The sequence below is a fragment of the Pundamilia nyererei genome, unplaced genomic scaffold (genome assembly GCF_000239375.1).
Source record: "Pundamilia nyererei isolate P.nyererei 1_Seehausen unplaced genomic scaffold, PunNye1.0 scaffold00032, whole genome shotgun sequence".
In the NCBI taxonomy this organism is placed as follows: Eukaryota; Metazoa; Chordata; class Actinopteri; order Cichliformes; family Cichlidae; genus Pundamilia; species Pundamilia nyererei.
The window spans coordinates 3,314,500-3,325,104 of NW_005187433.1; the positions used below are offsets into that span (position 1 = coordinate 3,314,500).

Here is a 10,605-nt window from a genome sequence, read left to right on the forward strand (position 1 = left end):
TTGTGATACAACACACCCAGCGCTGTAAGAGTTCTGCACATGCCCACTGTGTGGCCACGTCAAGTGCTGAAGTTTGCTTGCAGCATTTTAATTGCTTGCTCATGAAAATCAATTATTGTTTAATAGAGATTATATTATTATTGTTATAACCACATTTGGTTGTTGTGGTATTTTTTTTTTCTTGGTATATTCGAAGTCTGCTTCTTTTGGATATGAAAGTTTGCTAAAAATGTTTTTTATTAGAAAAAAAGTGTCGCATTATTCTATATTATATGGGGGGAAAGCCTGTTTGTTGATTGTGAAACATATGAACTGATGTTTTCTGACTATTCATGTCTGTATTAGACATTTTATTTGCAAATCTATTGTTCGATTGAAATGTAAACTATTAAGAGATGGTACACATCCGTCATTGTATACAGTCTGACACCATCATTAGATGGACTTTTAGTATAGACGCTCATTTATACAACCTGTGATAATCAGATATAGTTAAATGTTTAAGTCATTGGGGCAGTTGTGTAATGTTTCAGAATGAGGAAACTACAATCCTTAAGAGACGGTATATCCAAAAGGTCCCCAAGATGAATAATACTGTTATGTATTCCATTTATTTCCTTGGAAATATCACGTTGTGAAAGGTTTCCCTTTTACTAATTGTGCAGTAATGCAGGGCTGGAGTAAAGTCTAACCTATGGTGGTGATGATTTATGTGCTCTTAATAATGTATGAAACTGTTTGAGTTTTGTTTTACTGACTGATTCTTCTGGTGCATTTTCTGGCTTGTTCAAATGTATTACAATGACTTGCAGACAGCTTGGCCCAGCGGCATACTGCTTCGGGGTTGCACTGAGATGTTAAGTTATGAAAAAGAAGATTTTAGCACATGAAATTGCATGCTATAATAAACCAACAATAGTACTGTGTGTGTGTGATTCTTGTCTTGATTTGTCTTGTTATAGGATTAGATGCTGGAGCACATTTACAACAATTAACAACAAGAGGTAAAATCCACCAAAAAAGGTCGAATCCATACAAGTCTGTATAATAACGGCCATCAGTCAAACAATACTGTTTGCTCTGGGTCTAAACAGAGCGCGTTGTGTGCGACGTCTTCTTTTGCGCATGCGGGCCGCTTTGAGGGTTCACACTAGAGCACGTTTGCTGTCACATTTTATTTGTAGTGTGAACAAGCAGACAAAAAATTTGGATTTGAACAAAAAATCGGAATTGAGCATTAAGACCTGCAGTGTGAACGTAGACAAAAAAATGACCTCTAGATCCACCCATGCATCCAGGCTGGAGAACTGAGAGAAAGCCCACCCAGATATGAGGGGAACATTAAAAATCCACATACAAAGGCCACCAGGCTGGATTCAAACCTGAGACCTTTGCGCGCCAAGGTGACAATGCTAACTGCTACACCACTGTGTTAATGATTTTTCTTTTCAATGTGATTTCCTAGGATCTTTTTTTAAGTAGAATATCACAATGATGCACCCACATTGCTTCAAAATGCAGCAGGATTATACATTCCTTCCTGCGTGATTGTTGCAGTGCATTTAAACTAATCAAATCAAAGTGGCTGTTAAAAGTGTGGACTTAAACACGAGGTGGTCAGTGTTATTGTGAAGCGTTCATTAGAAATCTCTTATTTCCTAACAGGCTAAGTATGTGTGTGAGCCTGCTGTGATGTGGTGACCTGGTTTTCAATATATTTAAACGGAGTATTGTGCTTTGTGTTCCCACGTACGTCCCTTATGAAACAACAGGCTGGACAGGAAGGGCCAGCATGGCACCGACACAATGAGAACCGTAGGTGTGTTTCTCATAACTGACTGCAGCGGGACATAGTTGTTGTTTTTTTAAACCCAAGATATGTTGTAAACAGAAGGGCGCCATCAAGACTGTTTTGTTTTGGGTTTTTTTTTAATGAGGTGCAACACAAGGACCAGATATATTTAATAAGTGTATAAAACTGGTGATCAAAAAACAATTTCAAACTACGCAGTCCTTTTTTACAGATTTATTATGTGAAAACTGGAGCTGCATATGAATTTAAACAGAAACTTCTAATGGATAGTTTTTTGCAAAGTGAAAAAAAGGTATTAGAGACTTTTTACCTAAGTAAAAGAATCATTTTTAAATAGCTTAGTAGTTCACAGGATGTATATTTAAATATATTTAAGTTCTTGAACAAAATGTACTCACGTGAAATGGCACTGTTAGAATCATATGTATGATATTTTTCGATTATTTTAGAAATATTTATGTGTATGTATCTTTAACATTGCAGCTGTTGATGATTTTAATTACAGATATATTGCTCTGTAACTTGATCTATAATTGCACTCAAAATATAAAGTGCATGGAAATAGTTAAATGAAGTATAACTACATAAAACCTGAGTAAAGTACTTGCGTTAATGGTCCTATCTGTGCTCTCATCCAGTGGTGGGATTGTACTCTAGTCCAATGCATTTGGGGTGCAGGCAACTAGAGAAGGAGAACCATATTTCAGAGGGACCATGTACAACCGATTCATCCCTTCTATACATACCCCTGGGCACCATCTACACTGAAGTACTGCAAAATTCTGGGTTTACATTTGATTAACTTGAGTGTGAACTATGGAAACAAAGACTGAAGAGACTGAAGAAGTCACTTGGATGTGTTGAAACGTTTCTCCCACTGAAAACGCTACGTCCAGATGAACAGACTCAACTTTTGGAGATATGGAAACAAAGGTTCTTCCATGTAGAAGTGCATGAATTAATACAAGAGGAGAACATATTTTGAACATTTTATGACTGTACCAACTATTGTACTATTAAGCCAAGGAGTTATATGGTCAGCATCAGCACCACATATGTTTACAACACTAAGAAAAGGAATGAGCACTCAAAGGTAAGAACTTGGGACTTCTGTGAAACCCCAGTCTGCCTTGTCATGAAAGAATGAAACATTAGTGTTTGAAGCTGCTGAAATCCAAGAATAAAGCAACAGGAAGTCTATGTGTAGTTGCACACCCTGAATATTTCATGATTACACCTACTTTCTCACCTGACAGCAGCAACTGTATATGATATAGATATGAAATAGATAAGAAAATCTATGAAATAGATATGGAAACCTCCATCTATACCATAAAAACCTCCAGAGCCAAGCACAGACATTCACGCCACTTGCAACTGCATTTATTTTGAAAAATGGAGAACAGACTCCTACTTGGCCCAGTGTGTTTGACACTTCTCATTTAAGATGAGCCCTGACTTAAAAAACAAAACAAAACAGACTCGTGTTATCAGTCAAAGCTGCACACCAGCCAGCGCCTCCTTTCTGCATAGACTGAGGAGCAGTGACAGACGCATGCGCGGTGTGGTTGTCAGCGGGTTGGTTGGGCTTGTGTTTACAGCTCGGCTGGATGCTGTTGTCTGCTGATGTTATTTGGGAAGTGCAATGTTGTGCCAGCCGCCGTTGGAATAAAAATAAAAGTGGGAACCAAGGTAAGCTGTTTTGCACTTGCGCACGCATTTATACTCGAGGTTAAGCGTGACTGTCTCCCTGGTCAGGAGGAAATATACCTGTTTGTTGGTTGGAAGTGCCAGAGTAGCATGGCTAGCAGGCGTTAGCTATCCAGCCATAATACTGTAATGGCCTGTATGAACACTCTGTCCATCGCGGGGCCAGGCAGCGGATTTATCTTAAAGTTATTTGCAACCCATTTACCTAAGAGTTTGCATTGATTGTGTCGTGTTGACGGAAGTGTCTGGGGAAATGTTCACTGTGCGATTAAACATTTTGGTCTGACTTTGAGGCTATAACTGCTATAGCTGTATTAGCTAACGTTAGGCAGGTTGGTGAGGGCTAACTGAAGCAGTAAGTGAACACTGGAGCTAGCGAGCTTCGCACGTTTTAATCGAGAGAAATAGATTAGTGCCTGCTCAGGGACAGGTGTGGTTTAATAGGCTGACAGGTAGCAGTTTTGCCTATATCCACATGGAAATGAATGTGAATGCTAAGCATGCCAGATTGTGTGTAGATGTTGCAGTTGTCACTGTAGTGCAGAATATGGACATATATTAATACTTATCAATGCACTCATTATCAGATCGGATCGGTCCTTCCGTATGTTATGCAGTGCGATGGGGACCTCATGAATAAAAGGTCAAATAGCCAAGCATGTACTGAAGGCATATGTGATATTAATATACAAGTCAATAACTTCATAAGATCAGCAGCAGATATTAGAATTAGGCTGTCGGTGCTTTTAACGAGCCTTTCATGCTGTCATTGTTTCAAGAAGACGGAAACTTATAGTGCTATTACAAAATGCCCTGCAGGTATTTGCTGTACTGTTATAGTCACGTGCCAAGGGAATAACCAGGGAGGTTATGAAGTTCTTTCCTGGAATAACTTAATTATTATTATTTTTTAAATCATAGGCAGTCTGCCCTGCAGGACCCATTAACTACCAAAACACAACCTTGGAACAAAACTAGCTGTTTAAATACATTAATAACATTTCGCAAAAGGCCTCATTTTCCAGGGTAGTCCCCTTCAGCCTTTTAAACTAACTTCGCTGACCCTGATTTCAATATATCAGAATGAGTGTGTGCTGTGTTACAGCTTCCTCTATGCTCTGTTTTACACTGTTAACATTGCACATTGTCAGTTCTTTAATGAGACAAGTTGTGTCAACACAAACTGACCAGAAGTTATATGCCATATTCCTCTCACTTAACCCCTGGAGGGTCTTAAGGACATTTATTGTCGTTAAGCACAAAGGTGGATGCATTTTTAAGACGCCTCCAGGTGTTAATGCTGACGACTACTGTCTGTCTATCTGTCTGTGAGCTTGAACAGTTTCCATCAGTCAGCTGATTGTTCCTGTTGTATTTCCTGAAACTCCAGTATTACGAAGCAAAGCTCGTTGCATATAATGCATTTGGTGCATGCGCTCGATAAGAACAAAACAAAGCCAAAAAAAAAGATTAGACTTTATGTAAATATTTGTTCTATTAACCATCAGCAGCTATATTAGAAGAGGAGGAAAGCCAGCACATTCACAGCTATACTTTATGGAAGCATTATGTTATGCATGTGTTTTCTTCCACATTACACAATAACATACATAATGCTGGTTTTACTACAGATGCTTATGCACAATAAAGTACTTTATTTGTCTGATAAACAGACCGCTATATGGAGATTGCTATGATTGTTAATTTATGTGGTGTTGATAATATCAGGAACCACTTCATTCATCACTTATGGTAATTAAAACTTATGTTATCTGTTTAACATTAATACTTTTGTGGCTTTAGGGACAACTTAAAAAGCTGCTGAGAGGCTAAGATTGGGTCGTGCCACTTCTCTGATATGTTATCTGGAAAATGTCTCACAGAGATTCTTTCTTTCCTGTATCAGCAAAGAAAGAAGCGACTTACTGTAAAGTGCACTTAACAATCAAAAAAGTAAACAGCGATCACAAAAAAGTGACCAATAAACAAATACCAAACCCACTCCCCCAAATACAAACACATAAATGACATGCACAGGGGGCGATCGTGGCTCAAGAGTTGGGCGTTCGCCTTGTAATCAGAAGGTTGCCGGTTTGAGCCCCGGCTTGGACAGTCTCGGTCGTTGTGTCCTTGGGCAAGACGCTTCACCCGTTGCCTACTGGTGGTGGTCAGAGGGCCCGGTGGCACCAGTGTCCGGCAGCCTCGCCTCTGTCAGTGCGCCCCAGGGTGGCTGTGGCTACAATGTAGCTGCCATCACCTGTGTGTGTGAATGGGTGGATGACTGGATATGTAAAGCGCTTTGGGGTCCTTAGGGACTAGTAAAGCGCTATATAAATACAGGCCATTTACCATTTACCATGCACATAGCTCAGCTAATATAAGTATATGACATTACATTATATTATTATTAGGCCCTTACACCATAATAATAAATATCAACCACTAAAGACAATAAAGCAGAGTAAAGATGTCAAACTGAATAGATTTTAGCACCTCCCTCTATCACTACTGTTCAGATGTTTTTTTCCATATCTGGACTGAGATGCAAGTAACACCCCTCATACACACCTGTTTTTGGACAACTGATGTAGACTGAATGGCGAGGGCACCAACTGTTGTGGATTAGTGTTTCAGTGCATGTGCTGTGGGTGAGATGACTCTAATTCATACATTAGTTACATTAGAGTTCAAAAGTTCCCAGGCGTTTGATAACGGTTTACTTTTGGGGGAAATAATGTTTCCGCCAAATAACCAACGAATTGGACAAGTCTGCATCGGCCTCAACTTTGCACAACTGGATTTTGTTGCATGTACTGCTTCTTTGGAGCTTTATGGAGTTATTGAGCTCATTTGTGTCACACTGATGGATGCATCAGGGGCAATTAAGGGTTCAGTATCGTCCCCAAAGATACTGAGCAAGTGTTTCTGTGGTTAGTGAATTACCTGCTCTTCTTCCCAAGTAACAGCTATCCTCATGTTGAGTGTTAATCAAATTTAATTAATAATTAAAAAAAAATGTATAGAAAAGACCTGATTACCTTCTGGATTTTAAATGTTATGACTTGGTGGATTAGACGTATTTCCGTCCTCAGTTTATGTGGCTTCTTATTAACGGTAGGGGGAAGCAGTTTATTGGTAAATAAATGTCTGCAGACTGTTGTAAAGCTATATCTAGCTAGCTGTACTGTACCTTGTATGGATGCAGCTGATTTGTATTTGATTCTTAATCATTCAGTTGCATTAGATGAATACTCATGTTTCATAAAACACTTGTGATACTCCATTAAAATCTGTGTCATCACCTAGGTGCACACAAAAACACTGAACACAGACCGAGCAGAAACTAAAAGTGGGCTCACTCAATCATCTGGACTGTTTGTGTTGAGAAGACATTAGCCTGATATCCGCAGACAGCTGGTTAGTATTAGCTGCCCAGCAGGGACCGACTGAATAAATTAGAATCCACATACTGTTCAGTCCACTTCCACGCCCTCATACTCTGTAGCTAGAGATAGCATCTCATCAACAACCACAGGCCAAGAGCTCAGATCACTATGCAGATCTGCGCCTCTTGCAAGACAACATTGTATGCACTGCTCACGAGAGTTGTCTTCTGTGTTTTTTCCTTGATACTCAGTAAATAGAAGAGCTATTTTAAGGTTAAATACATACACACACAAACCCACCCACATTTTTAGATGTGTGATCCAAAAATAGCACTCACTGTTAAGTCACCTGAAACAGAAACTTTGGTTGCATGTTAAAAGCAGGGTTAGATCATGTCATTTCAGCTGCTCATCTTATAAGGGTTGTACCTACCTCTCTATTTTTACTCACAGACCATTTGCACACTTCTTTTGAGTTATAGATGCTGTACGCTTTATTTCTTCCTTTTTCTTTCTTGCAGCCCTGCTTTGTTTTCCTGCATCTGGGCTTTGGCTTTGATAAGAAATTGCTCAATTTTTATTGTTAATTCACTAAACGACAGAAACTTTGACATACATATTTATCACTGAGGTAGGGACAAATGCAAAAGTGAGAATTCATATTCACTTTCAGTTCCATTTTCTGTATGTTCATCACACATAACTATTGTTGCATGCATGTTAACACACATCTAAGTGTCAGCTTTACTTTAAAAGCCATACCTCTATTTTTCAGAGACAACACCACTAAGTAAGTAGCTGTGAATAGCCAGTCCATGGCTGTAGCTCAGTATTTTACAGTGAACAAGTTTGTTGCAATCAGTTCTGTGTTTGTGAAATTAAAGGCAGGCCTGCCGTATTTTATTTAGTCACGTGAGATCATTTTATTGTTGAGCGCGAGTCTTTTGAGAGCATTCATACCACTTTATTAAACCAGGGGCCTCTGACCTGCAGTGAATCTGAATGAAGATTATAATTAGATGCTCACACAGTACAAATAAAATACTGTTTATGTGTGTGTTTCTTTGATTTTGCTTTGTAGTGTTACACTCCCATTGTAGTAGATGAGCTGTTCTGTCACTTTTCCTCTCTATTGCTCCTTTCCCCCCCCCGCTATCTCCGCCTGGCTGAAATCAGTGCTGTGAGGCGGGTTGAAAAGGACTGTGGTGCAAGCCTGAATGCTCTGCCTGTGTCTGGCTGTGTCTTCCTCTCCCTCGTGAGGTGCACACAGGGCCCAGCTGGCAGCCCAGAACAGCCCGTTCAGCTGGATAGCAGTGGGAAGCAAAAAAAAAAGAAGAAGCAGGCATGTGTTTCTAGTGTGTGTATTTTTACACATGGGTTAACATGGTATCCTCCTGTTTTCAACTTAAAATAAACTAAAGTGTGTGAGCCATTTTAGGGGATGCACAGACCTCACCACTTTACTACTGTTATCGCTTTGTGTTGATTTATAGTTGATAAATGAGTAGACGATGTAGGTTGTAGTCCTGAAAGAAGATACTCAAAATGAACCTGGCTGCATTTTAAGGCTAAACGTGAGCTTACTTTATTTTCCTCCTTGACAGAGTAAATGTAACTTATATTGGTTTTCACATTTGTAGCATCTCATAGACATGCAGAGTATTCATGTTGAAGTCAGAGAACATTTTGGGAAACAAGCTTTGGAAGAACTATTGCCGCTTCATATCCATATGAACCTATGAAATATGCTGAACAGTTGAGTTATTGGATTCATCTTAGTGGCTTTCTGGATCCAGGGTGTGGGCTCTTCTCTTCTCTTCTCTTCTCTTCTCTTCTCTTCTCTTCTCTTCTCTTCAACCTGCTACTCAAAACAAAGAATCATATAGTGATGAGACATAAAAAGTCAAATTAAAGTTGACTGAACAAATTAGCTTAAATTTGCTAAAAAACACTCAAGGTATTGGAAATGACCTCCAATTTAAGGCATTTTAGAACCCAGATAATTTTAATGGTCAGTATCCTGACTGACTGGCAGCGATTGTCGATCTTCTTGGAAGTGTACCAAGGCAGTGAAAAGGTTGATAAGGAACAGTGTATCTTGGCAGGAGCAGGCAGAGCTCTGTTGGTGAGGCTAGAAAGGAAACTGGGGTGACAAGGGAAGCATTATAAGTCTTTTGGAGCCTCCTGCTAGTCAAAGTATTAGGTTTGTGTGTGTGCATGCACGTGTTTCTCAGTGAGTGCCTATTTGTGTTCATAATACAGCTGTCTGTGTGTTTTGTAGGGTATGTGACATCCAGCACAAGTGGGTATTTTTAAAAATGTATTTTATGTATGTATGGGTGTATATAGTATTGACTGTTGTATGTGCATAAAATCAAGTTTCGCCTGGCTTTCTCAAATCAAAGTGCAAGTCTTAGTATTTACCTTAAGAAAAGCAAACAACATGCTCTCTGGACCAGCAGGCAGAAGGCCTGACTATTAGACATTATAAAAAAGGTGGACATGGCTTTGGGGTCTGAAAGACGTGAGAAAACTGCCTCCGGGCTTGTGCTGACGAGTTTGTGGGCTTGGTTTCAGAAATAAGTTTCAGGATATGACTTATAATATCCAGCTTATGACTTGTAATGGGCAAGTGTTTAGCCAGTGAGCATGCAGTTTCATAAATCCACCTCTCACTTCTCACATCCAGTTTCAAAATGCTAAGATGAGCAATGGGAAATCGCTTCACAATGGGACTTCAGAAATCAGCGAGTGATGGCACTATAGCTATCCCTAAAGTTTATTTTAGCCATCTTTCCAAAAGTAGTTAAACAATTTGGAAAAAAAAAATATAAACAGTTAAAACAGGAATAAAGATCTGGACGAATGAAATATGTTGCTGTATGTGAAAAAGTAATTGTCCCTGTCCTGATTTCTTAGGTTTTGCCTGTTTTTACAACACTTGAATATTTCAGATCATTGAAAAGAGTTTAATGTTAGTCTAAGATAACCCATAAAAATTATTTTTTTAAAAATATATAATTTAATTTAATAAGAGGAAACGGCCACCCAAACCTTTCTGGCCCTATCTCAAATCTTTCAGCCCTGGTTGCTACCAGACCTGCTGGATCAGTTAAATAGAACCTGTCTGACAATGTAAGGTAGGCTCATAGAATGCTCTCAGTCATTGACATCTGAGCGTTCTTAGGTGTCCAAAAAACAACACAAAGGCTCATCTCACCTTTGCCTCACCATAATGATCCCCAAGACTTTTGGGGAAATTTCTGTGGATTGACAGTCAAAAGTTGGACTTTTTTGGAAGATTTGAATCCCACTGCAACTTGTAACAAACTAATACAGCATTTCATAAAAGGAACATCATATCAGCAAACATGGTAGTAGAAGTGTGATGGTCTGGGGCTGCTGTGTTGCTTCAGGGCCTGGGTGACTTGGCATAATTAATGGATCCATGAATGCTGCTCTTTACCAGAAAATCCTGAAGGAGAATGTCTGGCCATCAGTTTATCCCCTGAAGCTCAAGTGCTTTAGGATTATGCAGCTTTACAGTAATTCTGAACATACGAGCAAGGCCACCTCTGAATGGTTATAAAAATGTATTTTGTTTATTTATTTATTCAAACATAGGTTCATTTAAAAACTGTATTTTGTTAGATCTGAAACATTTAAATGCAACAAAACACTAAGAAAGCAAGAAAG

At 39.2% G+C, this 10,605-nt stretch overlaps 1 protein-coding gene across 2 annotated transcripts in view; it reads left to right on the forward strand.

The window, feature by feature from the left end:
- Positions 1-3,354: 3,354 nt before the first annotated feature.
- The window catches only part of rabgap1 (RAB GTPase activating protein 1), a 78,585-nt gene continuing 71,334 nt past the window's right edge, over positions 3,355-10,605 (forward strand). For both annotated transcript variants that reach the window (XM_005729275.1, XM_005729276.1), the window contains exon 1: positions 3,355-3,505. The gene's annotated coding sequence lies outside the window, so the exon portion shown is untranslated. The remainder of the gene's footprint in view (positions 3,506-10,605) is intronic.